Source organism: Tachysurus vachellii, chromosome 19 (assembly GCF_030014155.1).
Source record: "Tachysurus vachellii isolate PV-2020 chromosome 19, HZAU_Pvac_v1, whole genome shotgun sequence".
NCBI classification, from domain to species: Eukaryota; Metazoa; Chordata; class Actinopteri; order Siluriformes; family Bagridae; genus Tachysurus; species Tachysurus vachellii.
This window is the reverse complement of record NC_083478.1, coordinates 3,678,889-3,690,000: the sequence shown is the minus strand read 5'-3', so window position 1 is coordinate 3,690,000 and position 11,112 is coordinate 3,678,889. Positions and strand designations below refer to the sequence as shown.

The following is an 11,112-nucleotide window of genomic DNA, read 5'->3' as shown; positions in this document are numbered from 1 at the left end:
CAGAGAGAGACAGAGAGAGAGAGAGACAGAGAGAGAGACAGAGAGAGAAACAGAGAGAGAAACAGAGAGACAGACAGAGAGAGAGACAGAGACAGACAGAGACAGAGACAGAGTATAGAACAGACTGTAGTTCAGAGACAGAGACAGACAGAGAGAGACAGAGACAGAGTATAGAACAGACTGTAGTTCAGAGACAGAGACAGACAGAGAGAGACAGAGACAGAGTATAGAACAGACTGTAGCTCAGAGACAGAGACAGACAGAGAGAGACAGAGACAGAGACAGAGTATAGAACAGACTGTAGCTCAGAGACAGACAGAGAGAGAAACAGAGACAGACAGAGAGAGACAGAGACAGAGTATAGAACAGACTGTAGCTCAGAGACAGAGACAGACAGAGACAGACAGAGACAGAGTATAGAACAGACTGTAGCTCAGAGACAGAGACAGACAGAGACAGACAGAGACAGTATAGAACAGACTGTAGCTCAGAGACAGAGACAGACAGAGACAGACAGAGACAGAGTATAGAACAGACTGTAGCTCAGAGACAGAGACAGACAGAGACAGACAGAGACAGAGTATAGAACAGACTGTAGCTCAGAGACAGAGACAGACAGAGACAGAGTATAGAACAGACTGTAGCTCAGAGACAGAGACAGACAGAGACAGACAGAGACAGAGTATAGAACAGACTGTAGCTCAGCTTGGCACTGGGCAGCTTCACACAACCCTGATGTTGAGTCTTGTTTGATTTTGTGCTTTGAGATTCTGGGACAATAAAAAGTTGACTTCAGAAGTGAACCGGAAGCAGAAGTACGAATAAGAAACTAACGACTCTTCATATAAACGTCCAGAGCGGATCTTTATGTTCTTCCTCCACACGTTTCACCCTCAGCTTCGTTTCTGACTCACCTGTAAATCCCATCTGCCAAACAAACGAGCGAGCGTGAATAATGCAGACGCAACACACCGTGTCATTAGTGCCCAAATTTAGCTCCTGTTTTCACTCAGAATTTCATTCAGGAGCGTACGAGCACTTATTAAATTGCACGTTGCCAGCTCCTCTCTCTCCTCCCACAGAAAGTGTGTCGGGCAAAATAAAAACACACGTGAAAGTGCAAATGCAAAAGGGGAAAATAAATAAATAAATCACGCTGTATTGTGGGAGAAAAACTGCAAAAAAATCACCTCGTTCGTCTGCAAATCCTCGCTCGCTTTGTTTCGTCTATTTAAATAGCTGCGTGTCGGGATGTTCAGCCAGGACTAATCCAGCCATTATCTGTATGAATCGGTGACATCAGCGCCAAACGAGACGGGCACGTCGACTGGCACACGGCCAGAAAGCTTTTACAACCGCAAGGCTTTAAGGACATCCAGCATCGTGCTCATTTTCCCAGAGAATCGTTAGAGACGTCAGAAATACGACTCCGTCGGCAGCACGACGAGGACCGGACCGGACCGGAGTGCTCCACTAATTCAAACAAACAAGCTTTTATTGAATTATGAGATTCCCAGCAGACACGTGCTGTAGCAGCTCATTCGGAGTTTGAAAAGGACGCGGCGCGAGACGTACAAAGCCGTGCTCCTCTTTGTCGAGCATCGGCGCCATCCTGTTTACAGCAACATTATAAAAATCAGAGAATTGCAGAAAGTCCAAGCTGAAAAAGACAGGGCACGTGGAGCATCACGACCGTCACACACACGTGATCGTGTTAAACTAAAGCTGTAGCTATCGAATATTTTAGTAATCGAGTATTTTACCGGAAATTTCATCGAGTAACCGAGTAATCGGATAAAATGTATTTTTGCGTAATTAAAGAGCGATAATAAATATACAAGAGAAAATAAGACGGGTCTCTTAAAACGAATAACCAATTGGTGTCTTTTTTTTTTTTAATTTAGAAAAAATTTTTGTTTATTTTTTTTAAATGCATAGTATACACTGCATACAACAATATTTTCTATCAAAAATAAACCTTTAGATATTACCCATCGGTTCTCTGTCTGTACTTGTACTGTGAACAGTGACAAAGTTGACTGAGAAGAATTAAGTACATTTAAGTGTAAAACATTCTGGGTTTTAAAATGAACCCTTTTTCTGAGATGCAAAAACAAAAAAATTAATTACTTTCAAATTACTTTTTTAAAGAATCAAAACTAAAGCATACATTAAAATAAATAATAATAATAATAATAATAATAATAATCATAATAATAATCATAATACAAAAATACTGGACGACGTGCTGTTGTGGTGTGTCAGCTCGATCTTGTAATGGACACACGCCACGGCGTTTTATTTACTTTTCAATTTGAAATGATCCCAAAACTTGGACATTTTCTGTCGTTTTCTCCTGTTTGTTTCTTCTCTTTGCTCATTGACATTGAGATCGTGACCTTACATTTTGCAGCCCGCATTAGTACGCGCCCGCGCCCTCAAATCAAAAGACCGCCAACTCCTCGCATCTCCTTCAGCTTTGACGTAAGCGCGTTTCTCTCACACACACACACACACACACACACACGCTTTAAAATGAATTAAAAGAGGCTTCGAGACAGAGGAATTTGCCTCGATACATTTTTGTAATCGAGTTACTCAAGGAGGGAGGCACGGTGGCTTAGTGGTTAGCACGTTCGCCTCACACCTCCAGGGTCGGGGTTCGATTCCCGCCTCCACCTTGTGTGTGTGGAGTTTGCATGTTCTCCCCGTGCCTCGGGGGTTTCCTCCGGGTACTCCGGTTTCCTCCCCCGGTCCAAAGACATGCATGGTAGGTTGATTGGCATCTCTGGAAAATTGTCTGTACTGTGTGATTGAGTGAGTGAATGAGAGTGTGTGTGTGCCCTGTGATGGGTTGGCACTCCGTCCAGGGTGTATCCTGCCTTGATGCCCGATGACGCCCGAGATAGGCACAGGCTCCCCGTGACCCGCTCACTCACTCAGTGAGTGAGTGTGAGTTACTCAAGGATTCGTTTCAGCCCCATGTTAAACATATCTTTAGATTTTACTCCCTTTTTGCTCTAATAACCTTCAATCTGCAAAGAAGGCTTTGCACTAGATGTTGAAGGTTGGCTGTGGAGATAAGAGCATTAACGATGTCAGGAACTGATAGACATCTGGGTTCAAGCAGCGTTCCGTTTCATCTTAAAGATGTTCAATGGGGTCGAGTCACTCGATTTCTTCCACTGCGTCCACATGGAGTTCTGGGCTTTGTTCACAGGAGCATTGTCATGTCTGGAACAGGGTTTGGGTCTCTTAGTTCCAGTGAAGAGAAATTCTAAAGCTTCAGCATACAGAGACGTTCTAGACCGGTGGTTTTCTGAGCGCAACCCACTTTTTGTTTCATCGGATAAAGATGAATAACATCGATGTCTTGGACTACTGACTCTGTGGCAGAAATCTCCATATCTAATCAACATTCCAGTAATCTACGATGGCTGTAAACCACAAACTGCTAAATTTTTCCTAGCAGTTAATTAGCATAGTTAAGTTGCATCACTTTTTCGAAACAAACGGTCAAAAAATAAATAAATAAAATAAAATAAATAAAAGCCCAGATCGTTAGTTTTCCTTACTGAAAACCTTCCCCCCAGAAACAGCTGATCTTTACTCTGTCTATTATTATCCACAGGATTCTGACTGTCCAACAGGCAAGACCACCGAAGTACGCAGTGATTACAACAGAAACAACATTTCCATTTAATTTCACGCCGCTTCACAATGAACGAACCCTTACGTACGAAACGTCTGGAGATTTGTGGATATAAAACAAGCAGAGACAGGAAAAAGCTTTCAACGCTAGATGAGTCATTTCTCAAAACAAACACGTCCACGATAACACTCGGACCGCACGGCTGACTCGAACTCGCGACACGACGAGGAGGGGGGAAAAAAAAATAAATAAACAGTCGTACCTCACTAAAGCCTCATGTTTTCCTGCTGCTCGGTCTTCCTCAGGGGTCAGATGCGGTGAGTGAGTGAGTGAGTCCTCCTACGGAAACCTCATCACGCCTCTCTGAGGAAAAACACAACACAAAACCTCCATTACTGTCCATTAAAGGCATAAAAAACACCATGTTCAGCCAGATGGAGCATTAAAGCAACTTTAAAAATATAAATAAATAAATAAAAAATAAACCTTTTTGAACTTTCTGAATTCTAGTCATCTTTTTTCCCCCCCATCATGTATTTTCAATGTACAGATTTCATGTTCGTTTATAAAAATAAATAAATATATATATATATTTTAAAAAGTGCTTTCTGGGAACTATTATTTTTATTTATTTATTTATTTATTTATTATCATTGTTTAAATGTTTAAATAGACAATTTCATTTGTTTCCCTCATTGAAAGAAAAGATGCTTGCAGATTTAAGCTGCATACAAAAAATCAACAGAACTTCTAACGTCAATCTTCAAAATAAAAAATAAACAACAACTAAAAAACAAACAACAAATAAAAGGACAGAATTCCTTCTCAGGAACTTTGAACGCTCTCCTCACCAGAGTTTGAGGTTCCCACTGCTGCGAAAAGTCGAATGCAGAATTACTGTCATTATTTTAAATGTCACTAATAATTAACATTTAAATTGAAGGTGTTTATAAAAAAAAAATGCAGTTGACAATCATCAGAAACCACAAAGCGAACAATTAATCATCATCATCATCATCATCGTAACGTAGCAGGACTAATGTAATTGTTCTGATTAAGACTGTAAGAACATGAATGACAGAGACGTATCCTGCTTCCCCATTCTCTCGATTTCCCTCATACGCAGCCATTACTGCTGTTTCTCCAGCAATACAGATCGTAATTGTTCACGCAAAGCAGATGAAATAGAAGAGCACTTATAGCACGAACGACCTAATGGGCTCTCGACGCTGGAGACCGAGAGTAAACAGGATCTAAGGAAGACAAGGATGTGAAGTGAAAAGAGAAGAAAGAAAGAAGAAAGTCTGATCTTATACAGTTCAGTAAAAATTAGACGCTCCACACACACGCGCACTTCGCTTCATCCTACTGAATAGAAACAGCTCCAGAACTGAGACAGACAAGGGACGGAGACAGGTACAGACAGACAGCGAGGCACAGACAGGTACAAACAGACAGCGAGGCACAGACAGGTACAGACAGACAGCGAGGCACAGACAGGTACAGACAGACAGCGAGGCACAGACAGGTACAGACAGACAGCGAGGCACAGACAGGTACAGACAGACAGCGAGGCACAGACAGACAGCGAGGCACAGACAGGTACAGACAGACAGCGAGGCACAGACAGGTACAGACAGACAATGAGGCGCACACAGGTACAGACAGACAGCGAGGCACAGACAGACAGCGAGGCACAGACAGGTACAGACAGACAGCGAGGCACAGACAGGTACAGACAGACAGCGAGGCACAGACAGGTACAGACAGACAGCGAGGCACAGACAGGTACAGACAGACAGCGAGGCACAGACAGGTACAGACAGACAGCGAGGCACAGACAGGTACACGGGCAGAGAGCGGGGCGAAGGCAGGTACACGGGGCAGGCGGGGAGCGGGCAGACAGACAGCGGGGAGCGGGCAGACAGGTACACGGGCAGACAGCAGGGCGCAGTCAGACAGCGGGGTGCAGGCAGACAGGTACACAGGTAGACAGCGGGGCCCAGACAGAGGGGCCCAGACAGAGGGGCCCAGACAGAGGGCATATTAAGAATGTACACAAGTAATAATTTTCCTAATGTAAACAACAAAATCGTTTTGAAGAAAACCCCCACACTTCTCCTTCCTGCCAGAACATTTTAAGAGTGCAATAATACACAAAGTAATGATCCTGGGAATTCAAGAGAATCCCATCACTGAAAAAAAGTGAACTGCAGGAGAAACGAGTGCTGGGATTTGAGCTCCTGAACCCAAGCAGCTATAAATCTGTTCAGCGATTATTTTTCTGCTCTTTAAAGCCCCCGTGGCTTTTTGTGTGGATCTTCCCGGCTGTTTGAGGTTTGTGCGAGAGGGGGGTCGTGTGACCTGATTTCAGCGAGGCCTGCTCAGAATGCGCTGCTCACCACACAACACCATTTAAATGCCATTTCATCTTTAAGCTCAGTGCAGCCGGCCGTACCGCGTCCATCAGACTCAGCCCCGAGTAAAACAGCGTTACGATCCGCAAAGTGATTGATCGCGGCCGGCAGTCCTAATGCGGAGCGGTACACGCTGTTAGCGCTCGGGGATAAATTATTGATCGTCAACCTCAGCCTTTTGGAAAGACAGAGATGCATGAAGCAATTATCTTTTCTCTTCCAGACCATCAGCGCACTAACAACAAAAGCACAGAGCTTTCCAGCTTCCTGCGAGGATAAACAGCGATAAATATTTAGGGCTGATAAATGCAGGAATACAGAACAGCATGTACAGCTTTAACTCGTGCTAACTTCTACACAAATAAGCAAAAAAGAAATTTACATAAAACAATGAACAAACTTTTAATAGATTCTAATTATTTCTCGCTTTTTTATATTTTCCCAGAACAATGTTAAGGTTTATTCCTCTTACATCACAGCAATTTGCAAACCTTGGCTATTTTTAGGTATTAAAGCACACCGTTTTTCTCCGTTTATTGCTACAATGCACATAACGGTGCGTCAGAAAAACAAGTTAGTTCTAGACGCTTGTTTCTATAGAAATGATAATGCATCGTTACAGAAAGGTGGGGCACGGTGGCTTAGTGGTTATCACGTTCGCCTCACACCTCCAGGGTTGGAGGTTCGATTCCCGCCTCCACCTTGTGTGTGTGGAGTTTGCATGTTCTCCCCGTGCCTCGGGGGTTTCCTCTGGGTACTCCGGTTTCCTCCCCCGGTCCAAAGACATGCATGGTAGGTTGATTGGCATCTCTGGAAAAATTGTCCATAGTGTGTGATTACGTGAGTGAATGAGTGTGTGTGTGTGTGTGTCCTGCGATGGGTTGGCACTCCGTCCAGGGTGTATCCTGCCTTGATGCCCGATGACGCCTGAGATAGGCACAGGCTCCCCGTGACCCGAGGTAGTTCGGATAAGCGGTAGAAAATGAGTGAGTGAGTGAGTGAATGAGTGAGTGAGTGAGTGAGTGAGACAGAAAGACAGACAGAAACCTTGATTGACTGACAGAAAGCCAGACAGCTAGAGACAGACAGACACACCGCTCGACAGATAGACAGCTAAATTAACAGACAGGCAGGCCATGTTTTATTCCTATTATACCACAGCAATTTGCCAAAATTAGCCAGTTAAGCTTATTTGAGCAATTTTACATAATTCAAGCTTAAATTTTTAATAATTTAAGCTTAAATTTTAAATTATTTAAACTTATTTACAACTACAATCGTTTAAGTTTAAGTTAGCTATTTAAGCGTTTTTAAATTAGCTAATTAAGCAAATTGCCAAAATTAGCTATTTATCAAAACAATCAATTCTAATTCATGTTGTAATTTTAAGATTATGTTTTTAAAGAAATGAATATTTAGCGAACACATAGAATGCTTTTGAGATGTACCGTACTAAACCATCACAACGGGCTTAAGCCTGCGATGTACAAATGAGCGCTCTAATGAAATTTATTTGTATAGTGACAAATCGTGGGTTGCCGGTCCACAAGAGGACGTGACGATCACACACGTTCACACTTGAGTGTTGGGAGAAAAACAGATACCCCGAAGAAAAACCACACGGACGCTCGTCCTGGACTCCACAAGACCTCTGATGGTGTGTTGTAGTATCTAGCACCAAGCCGTTAGCAGCAGATCCTTTTTGTCCTGCAAGGTGTGAGGTGGGGCCTCAATTTATCTGAATTGTTAGTCCAGAACATCCCACATACGTTCGATCGGTTTGGGATCTGGGGAAATTGAAGCCGGGTCAACACCTTTGTCATGCTCTGTGGCAGAAATGATCCTGCTAAGAGAGGCTGTTGACATTAGGGAATAACGTCGTCATGATCTTGGTCTGCAATAACGTTTAAGTAGGTGCTGTGTGTCCTAGTAACATCCAGGACACAATGTTTCCCAGCAGAACATTGCTCAGATCATCACAACACCCCTGCATACTGGGCCATGCGGACTCCTACAAGACCTGCTGTTTTGGAGATGATCTGAACCAGTCATCTAGACATCACAATATGGTCTTTGTCAAAGTCACTCGGATCCTCACGCTAGTCCATTTTTCCTGCCTCGAACACATTAACTCTAAAACTGACTGTTTCCCTGCTACAGTAATGTATCCCAACCCTGGACAGGTGGCGTTGTTACGAGATCGTTTTACTCACGTCAACAATATGTGGATGTCAGTAAATCACAACAGATTCAGCTTGACGAGTTACATATTTTTTATTCATAATATTTAATAAGTTACCATAAAAGGTTTTTTTTTTAATCGCAAAAGAGGGCGACCTCTTTTCCAACCAAAACTATCCTGAAAAAGGACCCTTGATTTCCAAGCACACTTGAGCACTTAAGGTAGGTCAGTAGTTAAGGTGTTGGACTACTGATTAGAAGGTCATGGGTTTGAATCCCACATCCACCAAGCTGCCACTGCTGGGCCCCTGAGCAAGGCCCTTAACCCGCAATTGCTCAGTTGTATAAAAATGAGATAAAATGTAAGTCGGGCTACCGATCGGAAGGTTGAGTGTTCACAATGTCCACAGGGCGGCCACTGTTGGGCCCCTGAGCATGGCCCTTAACCTAAAAATGAGATGAAATAAGTCACTCTGGATAAGAACGTCTACTAAGATGCTGGAAATATTTGTGGGCATGTGGTAGCCTAGTGGTTAAGGTGTTGGGAGGTCCGATCGGAAGGTCATGGGTTTGAATCCCACGTCCACGGAGCTGCCACTGCTGGGCCCCTGAACAAGGCCCTTAACCCGCAATTGCTCAGTCGTATAAAAAACGAAATAAAATTGTAAGTCACTCTGGAATTAGAATCGAAAGCCAAGTTACGATGCAATTATTTAATTATTTACCATTCCTATGTATTTGGGGGCGTGTCTAAGAAAAAAAAATGACTGACAGGAACTCGATCTAAATACAAACCTACAATAGGAGTCCAAACTGAGACACATTATTATACACTGATATTCATGATGTTAATCTACAACGTTTTCAACATTACGTGTACTAGTAAAATATTATAAATGTGAACTGTTGTGTCTTTAAGGAAGCAAAAACAAAACAAAAACATGTTGTCAGACTCAGTGGCGTTGTGTCTCAGTTTAAACCCCTTCTTTAAACCGGAAGAATTCATAAAAGACCTAAACATATAAATATACATATAATAATCGTGTTGTGAGGTAAAAAAAAAAAAAAAAACCTTCATAATAAACAGCATAAATCTATAAAAGTCGCTTTATTGCTACTTTTATGTTCACTAATCACGTGACTAGCCAGCTAGCTACAGATAACACCAAATAATATAAATATCTAACATTTATAACAGGTGAGATTTGTCCCTGGAATATATTTAAGCTTTAATTTTTTTTTTAATTCATAGCCAAAAGTATAATAATTCACGTATCTGGGAACCTGTAGGCTTTAGCTTTAGCTTTGGCTAGTTCGGTGAATTTACGTCAGCAGAAGACGTTCTGTTTTTCCCTACCCGTACTCGTATACATCCCGCCTCATTTACAATGATTGGTAAGTTGTAGAAGTCTCTCTCAAGACGATTGGCTGGATGAGGAGAACGACTCACGAGCAAGCCAATCAAAATACAAGAAGAGGGGATCGTCGGAATACGGGTGGGCAGAAATTTCTCGACAGGCTATCGTGTTAGAACGGCTAGGAAGCCGAAGGATTGTTGTGCGTCTAATAATAATAATAATAATAATAATAATAATAATAATAATAATAATATGCAAATGATCGGTGTGAAGTTAAAAATGAACTGTTTTTAATCCTGTATTGTAAAAGAATGGGGAAAATGTCAGCTAAGCAGCTAACGCATGGGAGAAAACAGCTGATAAACAAAGAATTTTCACAACATCATTTAAACCAATACCTTTCAGTACCCGTATCCTTCCGTGATTCGACGAGTTTACTGCGATTTTTTTTATAATTTTCTACAGGATCTGAGAAACAACACCTTCCTCTTCCTTAGCAAAAAAAAAAAAAGCAATGCGTGTGTCACTTATAAGCTCCTCCCACAGGGTCCGTCCCAAATCACCTGCATTAACCTACCTCGTGCACTAAGTAGTGCGTATCCGCTCCGATACACTAACGAGTGTAGGGCACTAGAATAAGTGAGAAAGGAGCGATTTGAAATTGAACCACAGAGGACCTTGAGAGCGGTGGAAGGAAAGTGTAGTAGGAGTGTAAGATGTCAGAGCCTGTATTATTAAATAATTAAGCCAAATAATTAACTAAAAAAAAAGAATAAACTGTAGTGATACTGGTGACTTAGTAAGACTTTTATTATAAACGCATTATAGAACAAGACAGGCCTGCATAATACATTTAGAACATTCTGTATTATCATCATCATCAGAATCAGAATCAGAATCAGATTTATTGGCCAAGTGTGTTGACACACACACAAGGAATTTGGTTCCAGCAGTTTGTGATTCTCAAAAGTACTGACATAAATAACACATTACTATACAAACTATACAAGCAAACAATGCAGACGATAAGATACAATATAGACAGGAGTATAAAATATGAATATAGAATGAATAAAATATATAAAATATGAATATAGAATATGAACGATCAGTTATGTACATAAAGTGTGGGAGTGCAAAATAATATTGTGCAATATTATGCTTTTTGTGCAATATACAGCAGCAGTAGTGTGTAATATACAGATGATTTGATGACTGACATCATTATTATCATCATCATCATCATCATCATCAAAATCATCATTATTATTATTATTATCAATCACCACCATCATCATCATCATCATCATTATCACTATCATCTCCACAGTTTTGAGGGTGTTTAGCTGACTGCACCGTAGCACCAGCCGCTCCACTTCCTGCCGGTATGCAGAATCATCGCCATCTTGGATGAGACCGATGGGCGTAGTATCATCTGCAAATTTCCGGAGTTTAACAGTTGGGTCACTTGAAGTGCAGTCATCAGTGTAGAGGGAGAATAGAA

At 41.8% G+C, this 11,112-nt stretch overlaps 1 protein-coding gene across 1 annotated transcript in view; it reads right to left on the bottom strand.

Annotated features, from left to right (window-relative positions):
- The window catches only part of rnf41 (ring finger protein 41), a 23,183-nt gene extending 13,052 nt beyond the window's left edge, over positions 1-10,131 (bottom strand). The window contains exons 1-2 of the mRNA XM_060894235.1: positions 10,007-10,131; positions 3,915-4,015 (exon numbers count right to left, since the gene is read on the bottom strand). The gene's annotated coding sequence lies outside the window, so the exon portion shown is untranslated. The remainder of the gene's footprint in view (positions 1-3,914; positions 4,016-10,006) is intronic.
- Between the last annotated feature and the right edge of the window lie 981 nt (positions 10,132-11,112).